The sequence below is a fragment of the Triturus cristatus genome, chromosome 4_2 (genome assembly GCF_964204655.1).
Source record: "Triturus cristatus chromosome 4_2, aTriCri1.1, whole genome shotgun sequence".
NCBI classification, from domain to species: Eukaryota; Metazoa; Chordata; class Amphibia; order Caudata; family Salamandridae; genus Triturus; species Triturus cristatus.
In genome coordinates, this window is record NC_140586.1 from 509,349,613 (window position 1) to 509,375,619 (window position 26,007).

The window sequence follows — 26,007 nt, forward strand, 5'->3', positions numbered from 1 at the left end:
AAAAACTGGCCTGCATAAAAAGCCCTCGATACCCTGAATACATATAAACTTATGAATAAGCTTGTCGCCAATGGGAACAAAACAAAAATAGTGACCTTTTGGAGACATCCAAAGAAGATGTCTACTAGATGGTTTAAACAGTCACACACTGTTTGTGACTTAACTATGCACTTTAAATTCATGGCCTGCATGGTTTGCACCTTTAAAGTCACACATTTTTTTAGACTTTGCTCTGGACCTTAAATTCATGGTCTGAATTGTTGCAACAAGCTTTTATTAACCTTGTAGTCTGGGCCCCTTAAACTGTAGCACCTTATATTCGAATGTCATAGCACACAATTCAGCATATATGGCCTGCACTAACCTCTTATGGTATCTTAGGAACATTCATGTCCGGCCGGCTAACCCTGCAAACAAATTTTACTGACTTCACCTGTAATTTTCAAGCAGTATTCCTGTAGTCGCTCTATTTCGCACTTTATCTTTATGGCCTCCTGCCACCTTTCCCAACATGATCTTGCGCTGCTTTGGCACACATCTAGTCTATTTTTTTTATATGCCGCCTCCACCTTAAAAGTGGCATACCCATTGAGACTTCATTATGCATCTTAATGTCATAATCTAGTAGCATTTTCGAAGTAAATATTCTTTGCACGATCATCACGCTCATTCTTATTGGCATGTATTTTTATCGCTTTTAAGGATTTTAAAAGACAATGTTTTACAGCAGGATATTTTGTACTTCTATAAATTCTTAATCTTATACTGTGATTTTAATATAAGCTCCCACATAGGAAATGCCCCTTTTAAAAAGTTTTTTCTTTTCCTATCACTGGATACTTCTTTAGTATAATATTTGCTTTTATGGAGTTTGTAATGACTTTAAGTGATCATAAAATAAACTTGAATTTACTAATTTCATATCGGGGACCCTAGTGAGAAACCCACCACAAGTAACTTCAGTTGTGCTGTGAGGGCTGCTACTTGATTACTGCACATGCAGTGGTAGAGCTTCCTGTTGTCTAGGGTCACATTCTTGCTTGCCAGAGCAGCTTCTCCATTTTGGACACAGTTCTTAAGACCAATGAACTCCCATAGGTTTAAGCTTCTTTTGATGGTTTAGGGCAGTAGAGCAAGATTCTAGTCTCCTTAGTGTAATATGTTGGGGTCCTAGGCACCCATGCACATGAAATGATGACACAGACACAAGAATATAGTTAGTGGACCTGGCCCAGGGCACGTGCGACCAGCCCCTTTTATGACAAGGGTCACATGTCCATTGACACCTGTGTTGGATGGGTGTGGGGTGGAGTATAAGCCAGCCCTCAGAGAGAGTCTGTTACAAGAAACACTCAAACAATGACCAGCAGGTCACTACATCCCTCCCCAAACTTTATTAAAACTGTAATAACAAGTCCCACCTATGGGAGAGAATATAACAACAATTGAAAACTTCCACTGAGTCTATTCGGCTGCTTTCAGAATAGGACGATGGTACAACTGCAGCTAGGATCACAAGTTCTACTTGGCACCGTTCAATGGTGCACTGCAGATCTGGTCCTCCCTGGACTCAGCATGGAAGTTCACAACCAAAGTCTATATGCACATTTTACGGAGACTGTGCATGTGGATTGATAGTAAATATGAAGGATGTTATGTTTCCCAAATACGTCCTGGTTCCATTAACCTCCAGCCTCCGACAACAGATTACATCATGGTTGTTTTGAGTCTTCCACAGAAGCAGCAGCCTTTCCAGCTGCAGGATGGTGGAGTAATTCCAGACATCCTTCTCTCACCAGGATGCCCCACTCATGGGTATTCCCCTCTCACGGGATGCCCCTGCGGTCCTCTTCAATAGGCTTCCACTGGACTTGGTTTACTTTGCCGTGTCACTCCAACACCGTACTTTAGGCTTGTGGAGGAAGCACAATGAGCCGCACCTTCAAGTCCCTCTATCCCCCTGGATGGTACTTGTTTCTCGAATGGACTCCTCCTGCCATCCAGTCTCTGGTTTACCGGCATTGATATGATGGTCATTGGAGTAACCAGCTTATGACATGAGATCTTCGTCTTCCTGGGACCTGCGCAGTGGCGGTGCGTCCATTAGGGCGCTGGGGCATTGACCCACAACAAGGCCGCGCCAGCAGCTCCCTCGGCGGCATGTCAGTCAGCATGATGCCAGACCGCCCACCACCTTCAGAGTCTTCAGAGTCGGAGCGCACAGCAGGCAGCAGCACAAGTGCTCATGCTGGGTTTAGGTCGGAGAATTTATCCAACCAGCCCAGTCATGCGCACTAGTGTTTGCGCTGGCTGACGGCTGCGCATTAGGAGAGTGAGGGTGGATCAACACCGCAACCCTCGGTCTCCTAATGGGCAGGCGGGTGGAGAGTATCCCTGCTAAGCCAATCCTATCTCTTCTGGAGCAGCGTCAGTATTGGCTGAGAGGAGATACTCGCCGCCCGCCTGTGACGCGGCTGTTCCTGTTGAGAAGAAGTTGAAGGCGCCAACCGCCCTGGAGCTGAGGTGGCGCGGACCCGGTCTGGTAAGTTAAGTTTGTTTTGTTTTTTATTGTGATTTTAAACTCCCATGGCCCTCGCCCAGACTCCGAGCCGTAGTACACGTGTGCCCACAAAAAACACACGCAATCACTCTGCTCTTGTCAGCTCCATGCAGGAGCTTAATAGATTTAACATTGAGTGCCGTGTGATGACTGTTCCGATGAAATCTGGCGGACCACAGTTAGAACGTCAAACAACAGAAATGATTAGCATGTAACAAGCTCCTGAAACTGCAATCATCCTTATAAAAGAAATTAAAGCAGTTACAATACAAACGGATTCACCATGTGAACTGCCAGCATAAATGGAGATTTATATTTACAGCTAAAAAATAGCATATTTCTAATGCAAAATAAAAAAAAGGTAATAATTGCATAGTTTTGCCTGTTCATGTACGGTTTGAAATAGTGGAAAGTTCATAGGTATGGAGGCGCTTATGCCTCACAGCATGGCTCTTGGCATTTTTGCAGCCGAATTCCCGCCGCTCATTTGCGTACTGCTAGCCACTTTACTGGCGCCAGTAATCCCTTTAATGGCGCCGACAGCCATCATTACCCTGTGTGTAATGGGCCCCGCGCAGAAGTCTGCGCCCAATATTCGTAGTGCAATTTCTCAAAATGTTGATGCTACACATTCAAGCCTCACAGTGAAAGCAAACCTTGCTCATCATCTAACACGCAAGCAGCTCTGTGCACAAGCTCACACTGAGAACCGCAAACACTCGAAAACAATGCTCTCAATGTTTACAAGATGCCGTCCAGTAGTGCACGCTGCACAAGTACTACACACACACTCTACTCAACACCAGCATGCCTCACAGTCACAGTGCAGAGAGCACACCAACCCTTGCTCACATGCCTCACTCACTATGCACAGCTCCCCCTCCCCCTTCGGCAGCCCGCACTGCACTCCCCGTTGTTTACATCACACCCACTGCACACTCTCTTGGCGGCTGAGCACCGCACACTCTTAACTGTTTACATGGCTCAGTGCGCACAGCACAAACAGGCTGCTACCTCAATGCCGAGCCCGGCCACCCACGCGGGGGCTCGCAACAAAAGTAAAGCTTTGTTATTAACTTGTTCTTGTTTCCGTCCCTTGGGCTGCGGGTACATGGCAAGGGATATGGCAAAGCTGATGCCTGGCACGTCTTTAGTGTGTGTGCTGTGGGGGCTGCGCCTGGACGGGGCTGTGTCATGTGACATGTCTTCACCAGCGTGGAGCTGTGCCTGGACGTGCCCGTGGGCAGCGCTGACACCTGCGATTGTTTAGCATGGAGATATGCATAATTGTGTCTTTGCCTTCCTGGCTGCGGCAGTGAGCTGTGCCACACGCAGTGCTGTCATCCATATCACTAGTAGCCAAGAGCTGTAGTCGGATGTGTCTCGTGAGCAGAACTGACATCTCTGCCACTCTAAGGCATGGTGCCCTGGATATGCAGAAGTGCCTTTAGCAGCATGGTGAAGTGCTTCGTCGTGCACTGTGGCGCTATGCTTACACGTGGCACATGTTGTCTTGTAGTGCAGTCTCGTGCACGCAGGTATACCATGGAGCGTTAGCAGTTCCTATAGTACCCCCAGGGGCACCCCGCTGCCCCCCCTCCCCCATAATAGGTTACCCAAATGACACACACAAGACAGTTGGTGTTGGGTAACAAAATGCCGCAGGTTTATTACATATTTCCAGAATATGTAATGGGTGGGTTATCTTACGGGCGATCCAAGGGCAGGCAACCAACTGGGTCGCCTGCCCGCCTGATGAGCCGGGCAGCGCGGGAGCGATGCCCGCCGTTGCTGCCCTCCAGGTGATTCTTTCTATGATCACGTGCCGTTGGTAATTCTACTCACGCCCCCCCTATCGGGGCGGAGCGTCGCAGAGCAAGCCCCCGGTTGTACAGGCCCACAACCGCCCGCAGGACTAGCGGGGCGCCGACACGGCTTCCGGGACCTCCCATGAGGCTCCTCGTTTTGGCTCAGGCACCACCTCTGGTGCCGCGCAGAGGTACCCTTTGTACCGGCCTGCTTCCAGATCGCCCTGTAACTCCGCCTGCAACGAAAAAGGAAAACATTACAACGCTCAGAAACCCCCCCCCCCCAACGCCTATGCCGGGTAAGCGGTAGGGAGGGAAAAAGGCGAGGTGGGCGACAAAGAGGTCGCCAGGAAGGGTGGGAGAAGGCTAAATAGCTTCCACCTCACATCAGGGCCAGAAGTGACACGCATTGCGCGTCACTTCCGGCCAAGCCCGAGGAGGGGGGCTCCGCGTCTGCGGCCCCGCCCCCAGGGGGTGGGGAGGGGTGACCGGTGCCCCGGGCCCACTAAGGCGCCGACCGCCTATTGGCCCCCTGCGGGGGCCGCGGTCAGCGGCATAGTACCCCCAGGGGCACCCCGCTGTCCCCCCTCCCCCATAATAGGTTACCCAAATGACACACACAAGACAGTTGGTGTTGGGTAACAAAATGCTGCAGGTTTATTACATAATTCCAGAATATGTAATGGGTGGGTTATCTTACGGGCGATCCAAGGGCAGGCAACCAACTGGGTCGCCTGCCCGCCTGATGAGCCGGGCTGCGCGGGAGCGATGCCCGCCGTTGCTGCCCTCCAGGTGATTCTTTCTATGATCACGTGGCGTTGGTAATTCTACTCATGCCCCCCCTATCGGGGCGGAGCGTCGCATAGCAAGCCCCCGGTTGTTCAGGCCCACAACCGCCCGCAGGACTAGCGGGGCGCCGACACGGCTTCCGGGACCTCCCATGAGGCTCCTCGTTTTGGCTCAGGCACCACCTCTGGTGCCGCGCAGAGGTACCCTTTGTACTGGCCTGCTTCCAGAGCGCCCTGTAACTCCGCCACAGCCCTGGAGGCGGCTCACCGTCGCAGCCAGGGCCCCCCACCAACCCGCTATAGTCTTACCTGCCGCCTCTCCTATCTAGGGCTTCCTGCAACTAGCTGGAAGGGAACCATCCTAGCAGAAGGAAGAGTTCGAAATTCTGCCACTTCATGACATTGTGACAGCGCTAGCGGGACTCAACCCTGTGAGATCCCTTATATCCACAGGCCCAAGACTTACTAGTGAGCTATAGCTCCTGGTGTTGTAGATGGCCCCATCTAAGCCCCCAAGGCCCGAGACGCTATCCTAATCGGAATAGGGTCTGCTGAAATAAAGGACCAATTGGGCCTGGGGAGATGTGCCAAGAACTATTCGCCCCCCATGCGGGCAGGTTACCCTCTTCACAATTCTGGGCCTGCCCTCTTAGGCTATGAAGGCGAGAAGGGGTTTACTTAACCTTTGGCCAGCCCCCTCTGATTGCTAAACCTGGAGCACAGGAGTGCTCCTCGCTGCCAGCGCGTGACCATGGGCAAGGGGCGACTCCTGCCCCTGCCCACCATCCCCTATTCCTTATGGGAATTATGCCCCTACAGATCCCTCAGTGATGTAACCCCCTAGGCATACCAGCTTCGGGAATCTGTCTGGCTTAAACATTGCGCGCTGTCAGTAAAGTTCAAGCATTGAGGATTGACTAAGTCCTGCTACGCCCTTCCCATCATGCTCCTCAGAAGGAGGGTGGCGGGGGGTGCCCCCCACCACACACCCAGAGCATCCCCAGCGGTGCCAAATTCCTGCTCCGTTGAAGTGGAGATTTAGTGCACCCTGGGCGTGTCAAATGTACTATTGACATACTGTCCCCTTGCGATTGCCCCGCTGACACCCCAGTTACTGGGACAGCAGCACCCATGTTTGCTGGCAGCGCCCCTAGCGCGGTAACGTGTCCGTAAACCCGGATCCCGGTCTCCCGCAGCTGCGGTATGCGACCATTGAATCCGGTGGGGGCTACCCCTAACCGCAATGGTCCTTTAGACATTAAGAAAAGCCCTATTTTACCTGGGCCTATCTCCAAATGATGGTGGTTTCACCCAGCTGTAAGGCCCGAGGCCCGCCTATGGAGCCTATTTACTTGTTTTGCTGCTCGGCCCCTTTATGGGTGGCCTCAGAATTAGGGCAACGCGCGTGCTCCCAGAAAGCAGATGTCCGATACCCACACGCTGATACTTTCATCTGTTGCTAACTGCCCTACGGCTGGAAGCTTCCCAGGAACCGTAGACTTCGAGGTCCCACCTAAAATGAACCCATCGACTGGCGGGAACCCAGTGGAGGCAGGACCTGCATGGTACTCCATCCCCGCGTAGCTAACGCTTATTTGTGACGCCGGAGCAGGAGATGCCCCCTTAGTCTCAAGTTCTACCCCTAAAGGGTAACCTCGGGGGCGGACAAGTCTGTGGGAACCAACCGGAAACTTTGGTGCAAATACCGGCCCTATTCTGAATGTTGCGAATTCTGCATGGTCCATAATGCCCTGACGCCATGAGGCTCTACGTGGTGTTTACCAAACTTTTTGAATGACCACACCCTTGCTATATAACAACTATACCACCCACAAGCCGCCCTGGCTAAAGCGCGGGTGGAAGGTCCTCACTGAAGCAACCCGAAATCTGTCTTTGGTTGCAGTGGAATGCCCCCCAAAGTACCCTGGACCTATTCCTATATGGTTCTTTCAGCTACTTCTCCTGCAGGCCTAACTCTTGGTTATGGTGCCCAGCTCAGTGTGCTGCAGGCTAATCGGCTTAACAATGAACTATCGGTGGGTTTGAGACAGAGGGACACTCCAAGACACCGAAATAACCCCGGGTTAAAATCTGCTCGCGAGCGGCGCACCCGCAACCACTTGGTCGATCACGCCGGTAACCTATGTGGTGCTAAGTCAGTGCATCCCCGTATTCAATGCGAATGGGGCACTGAGCTACACCCATACCTACACCCATCTAGTGGCTCAATCCAGACTTCCTTTAGCATTAGATAATAACTACCAATCTATCTCGGTTGCGTTGCCCTGCCCGACTAGGCACCCACCTGGGTGTCTAGGTTACAGTTAGATATGTGTGATTTCCCCCCTATCAGTGCCACTATGAGTGACAGGTAAAGGCGGCCCACATAAGCATGTTGGCGGGGCAGGGTTGCGGGCTTAAGCATGCCTCTTTTAGACTGTCAGCAGCGACCCGTGTTTAACTGTTACTAACATGGCAATGACCGTTCGTCCATGCGCCCCATATCTACATACATACTCGGGCACAGAAGTGGGATCATGAGCCGCCAAGATTCGTGACCCTCGGGGGTCCTGGCAGACCAGGCCCATCAGCACGCATGCATATCTGGGCCTGGGGTGATCAGTGATTTGCCCAGTCACAACGACAGCGAGAACTCGATCCGAAGGTAATGGCGCGCCGTTGCTGAGCACCGTATATACATACCTATTTGTGCACGGTGGATTAGTGATTAGCTCAAACCGTAATGCTCGCAAAATTATTAGAGCGCCGGACACAAGCACCGGCCAAATAACCCATTCGGGTGCAGGGGGTGTCGTAATGCCTAGATTCACCTAATGCGCGCGAATGTGGGCACGAGCAAATTCTTGTTAATAATACATGCACTTGTATCATGTGCCTGCATTATAGGAAACCCGCCCATACATGTTGCATATTTATCTTGCGTGAACTCGACCCGAGGGTACTGGAGCAAAATCTTGTGAACAATGCCTGCACTTGTATCAAGTATCTGCCTCATAGGAAGCCAGCACATACATGTTGCATGTTTGTATGGCGCGAACTCGCCGCCAAAGGTATTGCACCGCTTTAAATGAGCGCCGTAATTACGTTACACATACAGGCATGGGGAGCGTGAGGGATTCGTACCATAGAACACGAACCCCGTGCCAGGTCACGCGAACACCGCACCAGATTAACCCTTGAGGTGCGGGGGGCCCAAAGCACAACTATGTGCTCACCATACTGTGCGGGCCGACTTGTAATTTTGCTGTTTCTGACCTTGCTCCTAGCTGTATGATACGCGTAACATCATACCTACCACAAGTCAGCACTATTGGCTTCGTTCGTGACTCGCACAACTGCCCCCTTTACATCACGCGACAGTAGCGGGGGCGCTTCCCCCAGCTCAGCGTATGGAGCAAAAGGCCATAACGTCAATCTACCGGCCCTAATAATATACGCGAGGCCAAACAACCCGTTTACGCGAAGCCTCTGTCGCTAACGCCTCCGCGCGCCAAGGCAACTGAGCCTGGACGTGAGCACCGTACCACCTAACTCAGGTCAGGTGAGTGCGCATGTACTGGAGCGCTGGACGCCCGCTACATGTTACACATGCCTGCACGGGGAACGACGAAGTTCCTTAAAACAGTAATACGCGCCAAAGAGTAATGTCCTGAATCGCCTAATGCGCGCGCATATAGGCACGATCGAGATCCTGCGAACAATGCCTGCACATGAGCTCATAGGCCTCCAGCAATCGTAGCTTGCATATTCATCTGGCGCCAACACGGCCCGAAGGAATTGGCGCCAAATTCTTGTGGCCAAGCAATCTATGCATCGCGCATCTGCCCATGTAGGCCGCAAACCAATACCTGTTGCCTACTATATAGCCCGAAATCGACCCAAGGTATTGAGCGCTTTGCATGAGCATCACAAGGCACTGGGAGCTCAGTACCGTATTAAATGTTCCAATACGAAATCGACCAGAGGTATTGGAGCGCTTTACCTGAGCACCGTAGTTACATCACACCTGCAGACACGGGGAGCGTGAGAGATTCGTACCATATAACGCGAACCCCGTGCCAAATCACGCGAGTACCGCACCAGATTAACCATTGAGGTGCGGGGGGTTTAGTAATGCCCGTAAGCGCGTGATGTGAATAATGCTTGTACTTGCATCATGTATCTGGCTTATAGGAAGCCAGAAATTACATGTTGCATGTTTATATAGCGCGAACTCGACCGGAAGGTATTGGAGGATTTTACATGAACACCGTATTTACATTACGCATTCAGGCACGGGGTGATTTGGCCAGAATCACCGGATGTGGGCGCGACCCCCACTGATCGAACTCTGGTTACCAGCACCCAAATCAGCAGTCCAGCCGAGGCCCATCCCTTCGCATCTAGCGCGTGTTGGAGCGCTTCGCACCGCAACGCGTTTCCATCACAGATTCAAGCGCGCGGTACAGATAATGTTGCTTCATTGCTAGAGCGCTTACCCAGACCACGTTCAAATTACAGCGTCAGGTGCAGGTAAAGAAGGGCTCTGCGCAAGGATATTCTTGAGCACGAGGGCGCCCTGACGGTAATTGGAGCGCTGCAACTATTACGCGTTCACAATACCGCCACTGCACCAGGTATAGCAAGCCTCTTAAATTTTTGGGCCCACCATAACGCGAACGCGACTCCGAGGCACGAGGCTTGGTGTCCTACCCTACCGGTGTCGCAGCCTACGAGCGAAAATCGAGCCCTGCAAGTTAACACCCTATCTGCGTTACCGCCGACCGAGCGTTTCGGGCCGGACGCCAACCCAATTATTATGCGGTAGCGCCTTGCGGAGGAGTACACCCAAACCAGTTATGTTATAAAACGGCACATTCATTTCGCAGTAGGCACGGTGAGATTAAGTGAGTTGCCCAAAATCAATGGCTGTTGCGGGGCTATATAGCCAAAAGTCGCGAGGCCAAACCAACATGGATGCGCGAATGCCTGCATCCGGGTATGTATATATTTGCCCCTAGAATGGTAGGCCGCCTAGAGGTGCAGGGGGGGTGTCGTAATGTCCGGAATCGCCTAATGCGCGTGACTGTGGGCACGTGGGAAAACCTATGAACCATGCATACCCATGTATCCTGTATCTGCATTGAGGCAGCCAGCAATTACAGCCTGCACATTTATATACTCGACCCGGAAGTGAAATCGACCCGTAGGTATTGGAGCACTTTACGTGAGCTCCGTATTTACATTACACATCCAGGCACGGGGAGCTTAGTACGCTGCTACCAGCTGAAATGTCCCCAATCTTGAGCACCGTCATAACATTACACATCCAGGCCCGAGGATTTCAAATGCAATCCTACCAAACAAAGCTGCTTGGAGAATGCGGGCACCGATCCCGCTACCTCACACATGCTAAGCGATCGCTCTACCATGTGAGCTAATGCCCGTCCTGCTAAATGTCACGGATCGCGCTAGCTCGACACCCGCGAATGCGGACGCGACCACGCGGGCCGGAACCCGCTTCCTCTCAAAACCCGCGTCCTGCTCGCAGGCCACCCCGCAGAAACACGAGGCTACGTCCTCGAACACGCGCGCACCCGTGCCCGGTCCGGTACTTCACATGTACCGCCACAAGCGATATTTCATGCGCAGATTCGAACCCGGTTCCACCGGACCAACTGGGAGCAGCAGATAAGATGCATGGAAGAATGGGAATGAAGATGCAGGAACAGGAGGTGCCCTAAAGGCAAATAATTATTTCAACAAGTTGGAACTCCAGAGACCCTTTGGGGACTAATGCGTTTCTTATTTTAAGTATGTTTGTCAGGGGTTGCCCTCGCTGCCCTACACAGGACACCATTATCCCAAGCCAATTTTAGGGCATTAAATGTCAGCGGTATGAAATGTCGCCTTCAGGGAGCCGGCGTGGCTGCCGAGCTCGGGTTATAGCACAAACACCTAGTCTTGTTGAAGAGGCCCGAGCCAGCAGATTTACTTCCTAAATGTGCATCGGTTCAAGAGAGACGTCCGTCCCCGCTGCTCACATGAAAACTGCCCTTTAGCTCGGTGATGTGTGGCCGGGAGTAGAGGCCTACACTCACCCCTGTCCCACAGCTGTGGCCACATTTACCCCGCAGCGGGGGCAATTATCCAGTCACGGGGTGGTAAGTTCAGTCGGAACTAACTGCCTGACACGGTGGTGGCCGGGGACGGGGCTAGCCGGACGCGCCCTTCCGCCCAGTGCCTGAAGGGATTGGAGCAGAGCAGGGCTCCCGACATGAGCGCCTCTGGAATCCTGCCATGGGCAGTGCTAGCGGAGGCTCACAATGCATGCCCCCCCCCGCATCGTAGCCTTGGGGGTGGGGGGGGAGGATTTACAATGACAGAAAGCGGCCGGCCAGCCGCTCCCATGTACCCTCACTTGCGCAAGGTCCGCCATTATTGGCAAACACGCCCCCAGGGGACGAAAGGCCGGCAGACACACGGTTACACGATTCAATTAGTGTGTCCCTGACCGGACCTGAGTGAAACGCAAGGGAAGCATGTCGGCGCTTTATGTAGGACCAGCTGCCTTCCAGCCGGGCACATTCACCTTTGTTAGGCACGGGGAGATCAGTCGCCGGCATTCCCTGCTGTGCTGGCTCTCATTGCATTGCAACCAGTACGCCCCATATCGTCCTATGAGAGAGAGACTCGACCACCGTGCCCATTTGCTTGCTGGCCTCTCTACTGAGACAGCAAGCCACCGTGGCTGTGGAATGGATTTGCCCAGCATCACAGAACGCCCAGCGTGATTGCCGAGCCTCGAACCGCCACCTCGACCTTGCCGCTCCCACCCTCGAACCACGCCATAAATTTCGCGCCCTTTCGCGCGCAACGCCAGGGCCTCCCCAATCACGCTACGTCCCTGACGAAGCGTCCATCGAGCCACCATGGCCGCACTTGCGCCCCCCCCACCCGTGGCCATCCGAGCCACAGGGCCCCGTCGACCTGGTACTGCCCAGGGACAGGGCCGGGCGGGAAGGGTAGAGCAAGACTCACCGTTGTTCGTGAAGCCGAATGATGGTGGTAGGGCCGAGATCGCAGCGACGAGGACGACGACCGAAGGAGACTGCGACCGATCAGAAGGCGAGGTGGGCGACAAAGAGGTCGCCAGGAAGGGTGGGGGAAGGCTAAATAGCCTCCCCCTCACATCAGGGCCAGAAGTGACACGCATTGCGCGTCACTTCCGGCCAAGCCCGAGGAGGGGGGCTCCGGTCTGCGTCCCCGCCCCCAGGGGGTGGGGAGGGGTGACCGGTGCCCCGGGGCCACTAAGGCGCCGACCGCCTATTGGCCCCCTGCAGGGGCCGCGGTCAGCGGCATTTTGTGTTCATCGTGAAGAGGTTGGTAAATTGTAGTGTTATAAGCGATGGATAGCTGTTACATCTGAAAAGATAGACCTCAAACTCTTGGCTGTGTTACATTTGTTAGCAACAATCTCTGATTGGAGTTGTGGTTGAGTGAGTAAATTAATTGTTGGTTTTGGAGACAGAAGACTAGAGCGCTAGTTCTGTTCTTTTCTATTCGCTAAACAGTGTGATCCTGTGAAAATTATTTTTATCCCATTTGTATTGTCTTTGAAACTGTGGTGCTTATAAGCAGTCTTTTGCTGAAATTGGATTTATAATTTAGCAAGTCACCTGTTCAAGCCCGTATCTATGTTGAAAAACAAACCTTGCTTTAATTTTGGGAGAAGTGAGTCTCAAATTTGCTTACAAATGCACCTTTTTTCCACTCATTTTTCAAAAATTTCTAGGGGGGAGAACCCCGCCGAATCCCCCTTAGGTTGTTTGTGCTTGCTCGCTTGCCACACGGCAGAGCGACAATTATTTTACGCTCACCACTTTCAAATGTCACCAGCCGCCACTGGACCTGCGGGGGAGCTGCTGTAGACTCATCTCTAATTTCGGGACCCCGCTCTCATCAGCTGTCCCTGAGGCCCTTGTGCCTGGATCGTCAAGGTCTGGTGTGGAGTGGTCTGATACTCTTCTAGACCTCACGTCTGAGGTCACTCAGAACGTCCGAGTAGGACCACAGTCCAGTCTCTTGTGTGACCCCCAAAGGTGGATGTCACAAATGGTCCAGCTTGCTCACATCTGCAGATGCCAGGTTTTTGTCTTCTGTACCTTGTGGTGTGCCAGATGTCTAACCACACCCTTCATTGTTCCTCTTTCTTTGAACTCACTTTGCGGTGGCCTCATGCCACCCTTCTTACGTTTCCTCTTCTTTCACTGTACAAAGTGGTTTGGTCCCATCAAGTTATCCTCTTCGTTTCTGACCAGGCTTATCCAAGTGATGTACACTTCACACAGGTCACCCCGGACATGTCCTGCTCCTCGGACGATGCTTTCTCCTCTTCCAGTGACCAGACCACTTGTTGTGACCTTCTTCCTTCAACGGCCTCTCCAAGGTCATTTTTCAACTTCAAATCACTCTTCTCAGACCTCTCATAGGTTGTCATCTCTGACCTCTCACAGGTCATCTTCTCAGATCTCTCGCATGTCATCTTCTCTGACCTCTCACAGTTCATCTTCTCTGACCTCTTGTAGGTCCACTTCTCTGTCATCTCTCTGAGGCAACATGGGCCCTCTTCCTCACCTAGCTCTCACTCTCAGGCTCCAGCCGGGACAATCATCTTTTCCACTGCGATCTTCGGTGCACTTTTGACTGTGCGCCCTCCATCCTTCACTTGAGGGTGCTCCCACCACTTGCGGTGGCATCCTTTGCTTCTGGGCGCACATGTTGCGCACTTTATTCAGTCCTTCGAGAACTTGCTGCCCGGGGCTGTTGCCCTGTACCACACCTGCCATCCAGGTACAGTAATCACTGGTGTCCTTACTGCTGCAGTGACCACCCATGGCTATTAGGTGTCACTGCATTCCTCCATACAAACTCCGGCAGCCTTTTCCCTCAAGATTCCTTTCTTGCCAGTGTCCAACTCAATTCCACTGGTGTGATCACAGCAGCCTTTCCTGTGCAGCAGTCCACTTCTCTATTACTCTGCTTTCCATGGCCATTGGCTCTCAGCAGCCTTCCCTCTTAATGTTTCCTTCAGGCCTCGCTGGACACCACAGGTGGCTCTTGCTGCTTCACATACTAGCCACATCAGTCTCGCACACTGCAGACTGCTGTACTTCTCCCAGGCACTTTAGTCTTTTTGTTGCCATCCTCCTTTGAGCACTGAGGAGGCAGTCACGTTGGACACCTCTGCCATGTGGGAGCTTAACTTGAACACGGGGAATCACGCTGCATTAGAGCTGCTTATTCATTGCATTGTCATTCATTTACTTTTACCTTCAGGTCGCAGCAGCCTTTCATGTGCTGTGACAGTCTGTCTGTGCTCTGTTCATGGGTGCAGTGACTCCCCGTGGCTACTGGGTGGTAGTGTAGCACTTGATTGTGTATTCCAGTAGCTCTCCAGCTCTGTTGGCTGCCGCTGCTCTCACTAGTGCCACAGAGACAAATGCAGCACAGCAGCCAACTTTTTGCCCTATATCACGGAAGGTTCTCCTGCGCTGCCCTACATTCTCACTGATTTCTTTGGGTGGGTCACTCTCTACAGCGGCCCCTCCCACTTACTTCAGCCTCACTGGCCGCCAGGTAAGGGCAGCGCTCCTTTTTATTGTCTTCTGAGCCCTGCTGCCTCCTCTCATACACCAGGTAGCCCCATTGCTTACTGTCGATTTCACTGCCGCAGCAGGCAGAAAACTTTCAGTGTCGGAAGTGCCTCGGCAACGTCAATCATGCTGCAGGGCATTGCCTCACAAGGGCACATGAGCAGCCCCTCCTATCCTTCACCGGCTGCCGCTCAGTTACCGGCTGAGTGCCGGTCCACTCCGCTGCAGCTTCCTCACTTCCGCTGCTGGCCCCTCACACATGCCGCTGGTCGCCTCTGTTCACGAGCATGAGCGGCCAGGCAGTTCCTTCGCTGGTTGCATCATCGTCCCTGTTGAGTGCCGGGCCTCTCCACAGTAGTTTCCAGTCTCTGCTGGCCACACCGCACTTGCTACTTTTCACACACCGTGCAGTATGCTGGCTCACAGCCTTTCCGCTGACTGTCTTCTGTCACATGCACTCAGCTGGCTGTCATCCCGGTCATCTCCTTCTTCAGGGTCAGCGTCCCTAGCACTCCACCCATTTTTGCCGAGAACAACACCGTCCTGCTGCACCTTATCACCCCTACTCAGGTGCCGGGTGGGTTTTGCCTCACTGAGGACATCTGGGGCTGACCTCTTCTCTTTCATGGATACTACGCCACACCCCATAGCACCTCTGTCACCCCACGGGCTCACCTTCTGCCCACTGGGTCGGCTAGCACTTGGCGACGGGGACGCGACAGGCAGCAGACATGGCCAGGTTACCCCTCCTTGTTTCTGAGGGCAAGCTCGACGCACCAACTCAAAGCGCCGCCACCGGCTCACCTTCCGCCTTGGTGTTGTCATGGGTGCCCTCAACTCAGGCTATTCTCTTCCCCTTATCCACCCACAAGGCAGCAGCACACGCCTGTCCAACCTGCTCATCACCAATGTAATGTGTTGGAGCCCTAGGTCCCCATGCCCATGGAATGATGACACATACACTAGAATATAGTTAGTGAAACTGGCCCAGGGCACATGCACCCGGCCCCTTTTATTACCCGGGTCACATGTTCTGTGATGCCTGTGTTGGATGGGTGTGGGGTGGAGTGTAAGCCAACCCTCGGGGAGTGGGTGTCACAAGAAACAATAGAACAGTGACTTGCAGGTCACTACACTTAGAAGTGAGGGTTTGCATGCCACAATACACTTTTGAAACACATTTTGCACTTTCATCGTCTTTATTGTGATTTTTAATTTACTAATAAACCATATGCGTGGTATGGGTAGCTTTACTGAATGGCGTTCAATTTTTTTCTAGAGTTTACATTTTTATTCCCTGTCATGGGATGAGTAATGCTTTACTTGAAATTAAAAAAATATGTATGATTTCAGGACTACATGGTATTTCTGTGAAAGTTTCTGCACATACATTGACACCCGATGCAATCCCAAAATGCTTTTTACTTGCCAAATGCTTCCCTAATCAATTTTCAAATTTGATAATAGTGCTTCCATTATTTGTCCTCCCACACCCAAAAGGAAAAGAAAATGTTGGAAGCTCCCCATGATAACTGTGGGAGCGCATACTCCCTCGATCATAACGCCAACATGTGCAGTGGCAGTGACTTGATCAAGCACTCTTAGGGGTGCCTACAATGGGCACCATTATTGGCAGGAAGAACCTTCAGAATGCAGGCCTTGCTAGTACCAATTTGGGAGAAGTTAGAGCTCCTGATGACTGAGGTGGAACATATCAGAACATACTATTTTAATCCCTCCATGGGGAAATCGACAGGGGCCCCTGACAAGTCACTAGCAGCAACTATAACATCTAATTTGTCATGGACTAATACAGTGGCATCTAGAGCTAATACTGAGAAGCCGCAGGAAGCTGGTATTGTGTTTTCCAGGGGCCGCGAGAGACCATCTGCTTCTACGGCCCAAGAGCAGCACTTGTCACAGCAATCTATTGTGAACAGCATGCATTAAACATTTATTGATGCCTCACGTCTAGAGGCACATTCTCAAGAAAATCACCCAGTAAGGGCAAGCAATGCCAAAAGAGTGACTTCCCATGTTACTATCAACTTACACTGAAATGTTGCCTATATGTGGAAGTTTTAGTTAATGCCCCCGCGCCCAGATCAAATATAAACTCATGATTCATTTACTCATTAGAGTGGTACGCTGTCTCAATAGGAATTTCCAATACCCAGTAGGTGATGCCCATCAAATCTTGCTTACAGGGAGAGTGAGTTGGATTGCCCCACTGAGAAAACACTGTAAAGGAGATTGTATCATAATCAACTTCAGGGCCCCTAGGTCGGCAAAGGGAGATTTAACAGAGATGGCACCTCAACCACAATTGGAACAGAATATATCACTGCAGCCCTTGGAATACTTTTACATGCATTTCCAGTTTCCAGAGCCTCAGACGAGGAGGACAAGACCAACATTTAATAACCATGTCCTAGAAGATCCCCAATGTCAGCCCCTGGTGGTTCCTAATAGGTACCAAATACTGAGCAATCTCCAGGACATTAACATAAGATAGGGAAACATATGATGAATGTGCTCCCAATTTGTGAAGGTAAGAAGAGGACACAAACTCTGCCACCAAAGGTACCTTGTAGTACTCCTGATATCCTAGCTATTGCCCCATTGCCACTTATGAATAATATTGTGGACTATAAAACCGAAAGAGTTGTTTCAACTAACTCAATACCTTCTAGTAGCACTGGCTCAGAACTGGAAGGTGGTTACAAAATTGCGACCTGGAATGTAGGAGGTTTAGCAAAAAAACAGGGTACACTAGGTTGGTCAGATTGACAGATTGACCTGGATATAATATGTAGTGACCATATTTGTAATGTATTGACCGCTTTCTTCTGGGGCAAAGCCAGCGATGCCTCACCAAGTCGTATTACTGACATTGCCCCTATAAGACCTAACGGGCCAGCCTTAAGTGGGATGAAGCGGAACCAATTCAAATTAAGTGTGACATCTGTTCTAAGGGCTATAGAGATGTTATCTACTGCTTGAAGATTAAGTTATTCCTAACCAGTTACTCTTTAGCATTATTGGCATCACTAACATAATAAACAATCTCCTGATCTTCCCAAGTAAAACAGGTCATGCCCAACGTAGAAGTTGGTTTTACCAAGCAAGTACCACAGCCTCCAAAGATATGAAATTGGCCCTCCATAGTCAACCTAGAGACAACTTATTGATTACATCTCTTAAGTTTAACTTTAAAGATGTCCTTCTTGCCAGGAAAAAAAGAACTCCAAGAATAAGCCTGGTCTAAATTCTCACGGGTTGCAGATACAGCAGATAATACATTTTTCTGGGATACTGTTAACTCTCCCTTTTTAATGGGTGATTCTTTCCCTGAGTTGTTATCGCATGTTACATGCGATGCCTGGGTTGCCCACTTTATGGACATTTTTAGTTCTCTGACTCCACAAATGGAGGCTATTTTAAGGAAGGAGCAGTCAACCTGGGTTCCCTTACCTCTGGATATTATGATAGAGGAGGTCTCACTGGCATTAAAGGAAAGTAAAGAGGGCGAAGCTCAGGTCCCGATGGGTTCCCAGTGGATGTTTTTAAGGCTGTTGTTGACTTGTGGGGCCCAATTCTAACCAAGTTTTTAATATGGCTGTGACTACAGTGATTCCACCTTCATGGGGAATGTCCACTCTAGTCCCAATTTATAAGAAGGGCAATAAATCAGAACCAAAGAATTATAGCCCAATATCCCTTTTAGATTCTTCAGTGAAAGTAATGATCAAAGTTCTACTTAAGTGATAGGAAGAATGGGCATGTGAATGCTCAATACATTCGCTTGTACAGTTTGGTTTTAGGAAAGGTGTGGGGACACTATGACAATGTGTGAATTTCAACCTATGAATAGGTAAATATACATGTGCTAAAGGTGGTAGACTGTATCTCTACTTTGCAGATTTGAGCAGCGCATTTAATTTAGTTGACCACACTGTTCTTTGGTCAACTCTGCTCTCTATAGGGATGCCCAGGCCCATCGTTTGCTTTCTTGCAAGGTTAAATGAGAAATTAGTGTGTAAAATACGTTATGGTCCACGAGGCAAATGTGTACCAACAACTTTGCTGTTAAACGTGGTATTCGGCAAGGTTGTATAATTGCCCCCTTATTGTTCTTCCTGTTTATCAACGGGGTGTACAAGGACCTACAAGGAGTACAAGCGGCATCCCTTAAGTTGCTGGGTGTCCTACACCAGTGCTCTTGTATGCAGATGATGTTGTTTTGTTGGCTAGGACCCCGATGAGGTAACAGCATTTAATGAACTCCTTTGGAAATTGATTGTTAAGAAAAATAAAACGTATAAAATGATCTGTAGGGCAAGGCACCAGAAATGCCGAATGTTTGTTATGGATAAAACCCCAGTAGTTACTGTTGATACCTTTTGCTACCTGGGTGTTACCTTTTCAGACAATGGCTCATAGTTCCAGAAAGTTACAAATGTTAGAGGCAAGATGAACAGGTGTACCCATGGAATTTTTAGATTCTCAGCTAAGTTGGGCTCCAAGCGGATAACGGAGATGATAGCAATCAATAGGGCCAGGGTTTTAGCTATCCCCACATATGGAGCCGGTGTGTGGGGCCACTACAATAGTAAGGTGCTTCAGATTGAGTAAAATAGTTTCCTCAAACGCTTATTTTGTCTGGTTATTCCCTGGCTAAGTTTATATTAACTTTTTTTATATTAAACTATTCAAGATGTGAGTCCAAACTAACCCCTTATCAGTAGTATCACTTACCAAACAGTCCATCAAAGAAACCTTGATGTCTTATAAATGGTAAGCCCGGATGGATTGTGAGGGAGGGAAACCAACAGTTACATTTTATCTAACACTTACGTTAAAGGAGGGATGCCAAGACTACTTAACTTATACCTCTAAATTAATGCATCGTTTTGTATTATTTAGATTTAGACTGGGAATCGCTCATCATTTAGTTGCCTTTCCCACCATGAAAATGTGTCCCTGATACGACCACTGGTCCCTGTGATGGCCACAGCAGGCAAAGCACCATGCACTTTATACAGTTTTGTGACTTTTATTTAAGTTTTAGGCGCCACTACCTAAAACCTCTCTTGCTTGCACAAGTTATCAGATTGCATACTGCTGCTCTGAAATATATGCTTTAGTTAAATGATATGAAGGTCTGTGTTAATGTTGCACTTTTTATTACAAATGCAATTAATATACGCAAAAGTATTGTCATACCGATACCATGATGGTTTTATGGATTTTAAATTGGAATCAATTTAAAAAAAAAAATATTTTAATATTTTCCTTTACCATGAATAGTTGTTATATATTGATGTGCATTGGGTGTTGTTTTTATTTTTAACTTTCCGTAATAATCATGTGCAATTGTGATTTGTCTTTTCGCTTCTCCTGAATACTTTATGGTTGTTTTATACATATAGAATAAAGTTCCTTGAATTGAACTGAACTGATATATTTAGATGTTCACTCATTCTTCAGAATTGGATGGCATTGGAAAAGCCAGGCTTCGTTAGATGTTTAACAATATGACAATGTACACTGAGCCAGGATCACCTCATGCACTTCCAACACCTATACTAATGAATATTTCAATGGCCAGGACCTCGTGGATCAAGAGAGGCACAACTATATGATGAGCCATTACACCGAGCTTGTTGTCAACTAGCCAAGAGCATATTGACACAGCGGAACACGTGATCAGACAGTGGAGGAATGTGAACGTGCACTAGGATGGAGAACCCTAACATAGATGCTAAGATTCCCAATGCTGCTCCAGTGCAGGTTTTTTCTCTTTTATTTCTGGTATCTGTAGTCCTGTTTTACAAAGGAACAAAAAAGACTACAAGGCTCTGAATTCAGAGAAAATACCTGGACTGGAGCAGCACATCATTCATGGATCAGTAAAAATTGGCAGGGCTGCCCTGACCAAGAACAATCTGGTAACTCTGTAGATTTTACATATAGCCAAGGTACAGACAAAGACATGCACATAGAGCTGCAGCTTAACTATTTTTCATATCAGTTTGAAATTTATTTTATGTTTTACCCACTTGAACAATAGACATAGGCCTGGGTCGCATGCAGGGTTTGGACTGGCATATAGGGCAACCAAGCACTGTGTAATCGGTTGGCCTGACAGGTCTGTGTGTGGGCTGTTCTTAGGCTGTTTGTGGGCCTGTTTTATGGACTGCTGGGGCAGTTTTTACAGTTCATTTTCCTGATATTAAAAGAAACATAGTCTGCAGCAAGCTCAAACGCATGCAGCCTACCACATCTTGCAAGACACTTATGCAGCACATGTTCACAAGTTTAAAACGATCCCAAATTGCAAACATGGCCACTTTTTACCTAAGTAATTAACTAATGGATGCCACTTTTCTTTTGCTGTCTATAGTCATTGAGCACAGTTAAATCGGGTGCCGGAGTCCAAGTTGAAGTTATTGTTCAAAGCTCACACGCTTCTTAATGCTTTACCTGACTAGAAAATAGGCAATTGATACTTCAACCCTGAGGCTGTTGTGTAGTTTCCACTAATCCGTAGGATCTGTGCATTTGTTGGACAATTTAAAATTTGGGTGAGGTGCCTAGACTGATTCCGGGCACCCCCAGCAGGATATGTTGGTCTAGAGACCAGCTAGCTCACAGTGCTACCACCTGCCCCCCTAACTTGAATAGGGAGCAAATGGTTTCGGGCAACCATTAAACATGACAACCGTGACCCCTCAGAGATCAGGACCTTTCTGCCCAGTCACTCATGCTCGTTTGGTCTCTGCGAAAAGATATAGAGAATATACACTGGGACATTTTCAATATATTTATTGAACCAACGTTATTCTGCCTTAAAATACATTTGCTGTGATAATCAGTGGACAGAAGCAAATGAAACTGATTACAAGCACGAAAAGAGTAAATAGCAGATGTTTTTCACTGTGTTTTTTTAGTACGGTGCTCAGAGAGTGTATATATGAAGGCATATAATACAAGGTAGTAATCAGGTGTACTCCTACTATGCAAACCCTACTCTGTGTGTGTCTAGAGTGTGTGTAGGTGTAAAGCCAAGAATCCCACAAGAGACGATCTAACCCCCATTACCTGGTGGGAGAGAATGTAGGACCCTGTCCTTGTCATGAATTGGACAACCCTCACGGAGATGTCAGAATGCTGCATGGTCAAGTCTCAGCATGCAGGGACCCTCGGTGTCAGCTGAAATGCCTCACCTACTATTCTTTTGAGATGCTTATTATTTATAATAAAAAGCCTCCTTGCAATGTGTGTATAGATCAGTAATGTTATGGATATGTTGATAGCCTGTTGCCCCGTGGATGAAGATAATACAACATTTGTAGCCCGTGCATAGAGATCTTGTACTTGGCATTCTAGGCATTGTGAAAATGTTATGTGAAGCCAGATGTGTAAACATAAGTAGTTTCAGAGAAACTAATCCAACATTGTCATGCGCACAAATATGTGCAAAAGGTCACAACAGTAATGATATTGTGCGAAAAGAGGACAAAGTAAGAAAATGTACAGCTTCGCTACATGGGCCTTCAAGCTACTGTTTTTTTATCTTTACCAGTTAATTCATTGCAGCTATGATGTGCGTGTGTAAAGTACAGAGGTTTTTAACTCTTCTGAATCTGAAAACGAGCAATAGAGGGACACTGATTAAAAAATTAATCACTATTTGTTACATGCTCTGTCAAAGGTACAAATACACAGAGGGAGGGAAGCCAGCATGTGATGGAACACTGACAAGGAACAAAATGAGAGTGATGATGGCACCAACATATGGTAAATAATGGGAAGACTCTTAGCCCTTTTCTTTTTTGTTCTCACCTAGGCAGCACATGCTCTTTCTCTTCAAGACATGCTGTATCTAGCCCACCCATCACTTTTCATTTATTACTTTGTGAGTCCTTCGAAAAGGCTTGCTTCCATGTTGTTAATCTTTCTTCTTTGTCTTCCATTTTGTGTACTGCTCCCTTCCATGAATCTTTCCCCTATTATTTGAAGCATTTCACTTCTGTGCATTTAGGTTTGTTTTGGCACACTTTTTTAAAAATTTGTTTCTGCCCGAGTTTTAGGAAAGTAGTCTCATCTTCCTCTGTCGTGTTGTTTTAAACGTGCTCACCTGATAGGAGTTCAGGTAACATTAAGTATTGCTGTATTGTTTATCAATGTAGTTTTAAACAGCTTCATAAAGTTGCATTGCACGCGGTTTCAGAACAAAGCTCGTTCCACCAACGTGAGCCTTGTCATAAATTAGGGACGTTAACAGCATGCTTTGCTGTCTTGTTTTAAAACTAAAAATGAAAAAGCTTTATAAAATTGCCTCCAATGTGCTTTCTGACTAAAAAGCGCTCACCCCAGTTTTTGTTTGTTAGGTCGAGGACCGTCCGGTCTGCCGAAGGCAGAACCGGAAGTCCGGAGATCTTATGTTTCTTAGAGTGGCTATTTAGCCCGCCTCTCTTTTTGCTTCTCCTCCATTGGCTGGCTTCCTAAACGGAGGCCAGCCATTGGAGGAGAGAGCCGTCCCTCCAAATAGGCTCCGTCTTTTTCAGATTCGGGGGCGTGTTCCGTGCTGTTCTTTCCACTTTTTAGCCACGCCCTTTTTAGGCGTGTTTTTCTCTCTTCCAGCCAATGGCAAGAGGAGAGAAAAAGAAACACGCCCCCGAATCCGAAAACACCACTGCGCTTCTCCGAGGCATTTCTGCTTTGCCTCGGAGAAAGGCAGTGGTGTGCTTGCCTTTTGCTCTGCCTTGTTTGGGTTGTCACATTAACATGGCCGCCGGAGCCATAAAACTCAGTTGCCCACGTGCGTTTCCCCTCTCTCGTTTTCTCTTCCCTTTCTTTCGCTCCCTTCTCGCTCCGCCATCTCCTTTTCAGTGCGCTCTCTTCAGACTTCTCTAGCCTCTTGTCCCGGAACCAGTTCGCTCCCCAGTTATGCACCGCTGCCTCGCGGTGGCATCTATGGCTGGCACGGTGTCGGCTGCGAGCCAAGGGAGCGTCCTTGTCATCTCGAGCCAAGTCATGCGGGTGATATTAGCAATGTGTCTATGCATGTGCTGTGTCTGTTTGTGTGGCTGCTTCTGCAGTAGTTTGTGTGTCTGCCTCCGTGGTGGCTGCTTCTTCCTGTTTGGTTACTGTGTGCGCGATTGCTGGGTTTGAAACTGCCTGAGTAGTATGTGTTTTTTTTTATTTAGAGAAGCTTGTGTGCTCGTGTATGCCCCTTGCCCCACCCCCCTCCCCAGAATCTCGCTGATATCCTCGCGGCTCCACAGTGTTGACCCCCGGGGTTTGGCTCTCAGCCCTGCGTGGAAGGGCGCAGGCCCTCCCGGACACGCTCTTGTTATCTAGCGGGCCCGGCCGCCTTTGTGTGGATTCGAGGGAGGTGGAGTCATCCATGTGTGCACAGCACCTGAGAGGAACGGCACAGTAATCCACAGAGTGTCAGGGGCCAAACGCAGCCACCCCCAATCTCTAAGGGCCCCTTTCAGCCCCAGACATCTGAATATTTGTGACGTGGGAGTCTCAGTCCCCCATCACATCTTGCGGTGGGGGAGGGGGGTATTTTGAGTTACGCCAGCGCTGCTAAGTGCTGTGTGGAACGTTGCTTTAATACAACAGCTGCCAGCTCTTAATTCGCAACCATTGGCATACTAGAATCCACCTTGCGTACAACCACCCCAACAAGCATACCAACACATGGGGGGCTTTGTGTAAATAGCGCCAAGGGCAAAACCAAATTTGGCACCACAACCAGCGCCTTCCGTAAAAAAAATTCCTAGCACCGCCTGTTTCAGCTCTGTTTGTTTTGAGTCCGAGAGTGTCATACATCCTACATATCCCCCATGAGTCTTTAAAGCAAAGATTACCCCCCCCTCCCCCAGTGCTTTAAGACCCTCATGGGTGAGTAGTAGCGCTTTACAAGCCCCTGACTGATTGATAAGTTGGTTAAAAGCTAGGGTTGAATACGGCATTGGCAGTTCATGCAGAAGAACAGTGTTTAGAGGCTGCTGTGTGTGGCCTGTGTGCAGAGAGCTGCACGCGCCCTTTGCTGTGTGTCTCAGGTGCTCCCTCGTGTCACCAGGAGCGACCATAACCGCCGGCATTGTTCCTTTCCTAAAACAAAACACCCCGAGCCTGGTTAGGGTGGTTTTATCCTCACAGTTCCGCAGTCTCTCGTTCACTTCCGAGACCTGCGTCACACATGTTCACGAGTCTATCTTCCTTTTATGTTTTAACGACCATCTGAAGTTCTGCCTCTTGGGAGCCTCACAACTTTGGGCTCGGTGGCTAACACACCACACACACAGACCGCCCTTCCCCACCTCCCACCGCTTCCTTCTTGCAGAGGGCCTGTCTCTCCTGGTCTTTCACGGGCCAGGCTACAGAAGTATTCATGGGGAGTGATGTCCCCAAACTTGAAGCCCCACCCCTCTCACTCAGGGGCTCTCAGGCCAGGCTACTGTGCTGAGGGGGCCACCCGCACTGCGGGGGGCCTTAGTTATGCCACTCTTCCTGGGTAAGATCCAGTACTTCAATCTGAAACGGCATCAGATATAGCGCCCAGAAGAGGGGGTGAACATGCCACTTCTCGGATCCCCCACTCCCAGTTTTATACCAGTGAGTGGCTTAAGGAGAAAACCTTTGTGCATGAGTGGTTGGTTCTAAGCATTCAAGATGCCACAACAGTAACAATATAGAAATGACCAGGCCATGTGCAGGCCTTTTACATTGATTCACTCCCAGTGAATACCACGGGTGGTCTCGCCCAATCTGGTGTCCCCTGATCTAAGGATTCCATGAAGGAACAGACCTGTAAGGAACAAAGACATAATCTTTTCGTACAATGTCCCAAACACCCCATCCAGAAACAGACCTATCAATACAAGGCCTCGTACACAATCAATATTCAGAAACAGTAACCCATTAATTAAAATTCACAGGCACTCTATCAATATTCAGGAACAATAATCTATTAACAGAAGCTGCCATGCACTCTAGTACTATGACAAAAACAGAAAATACATCAATACCGCATGCCCAAATCGCCTACTGATAAAAAGTCTCTGAAACCCTATGAATATTCAGAAAATACAAACTATATAAGAAAATATTATACCAATAATCAATATCCACAATAACCCAGGTATTCTGCTAATTCTGCAAGGCAGACAGCC

The 26,007-nt window shown here is 49.2% G+C and overlaps 1 long non-coding RNA gene across 1 annotated transcript in view; it reads left to right on the top strand.

Moving 5' to 3' along the window:
• The first annotated feature begins 2,489 nt into the window (after window positions 1-2,489).
• The window catches only part of LOC146834633 (uncharacterized), a 36,249-nt gene continuing 12,731 nt past the window's right edge, over window positions 2,490-26,007 (top strand). Inside the window, exons 1-2 of the long non-coding RNA XR_014960316.1 lie at window positions 2,490-2,542; window positions 22,530-22,615. This is a non-coding gene — a long non-coding RNA (uncharacterized LOC146834633). The remainder of the gene's footprint in view (window positions 2,543-22,529; window positions 22,616-26,007) is intronic.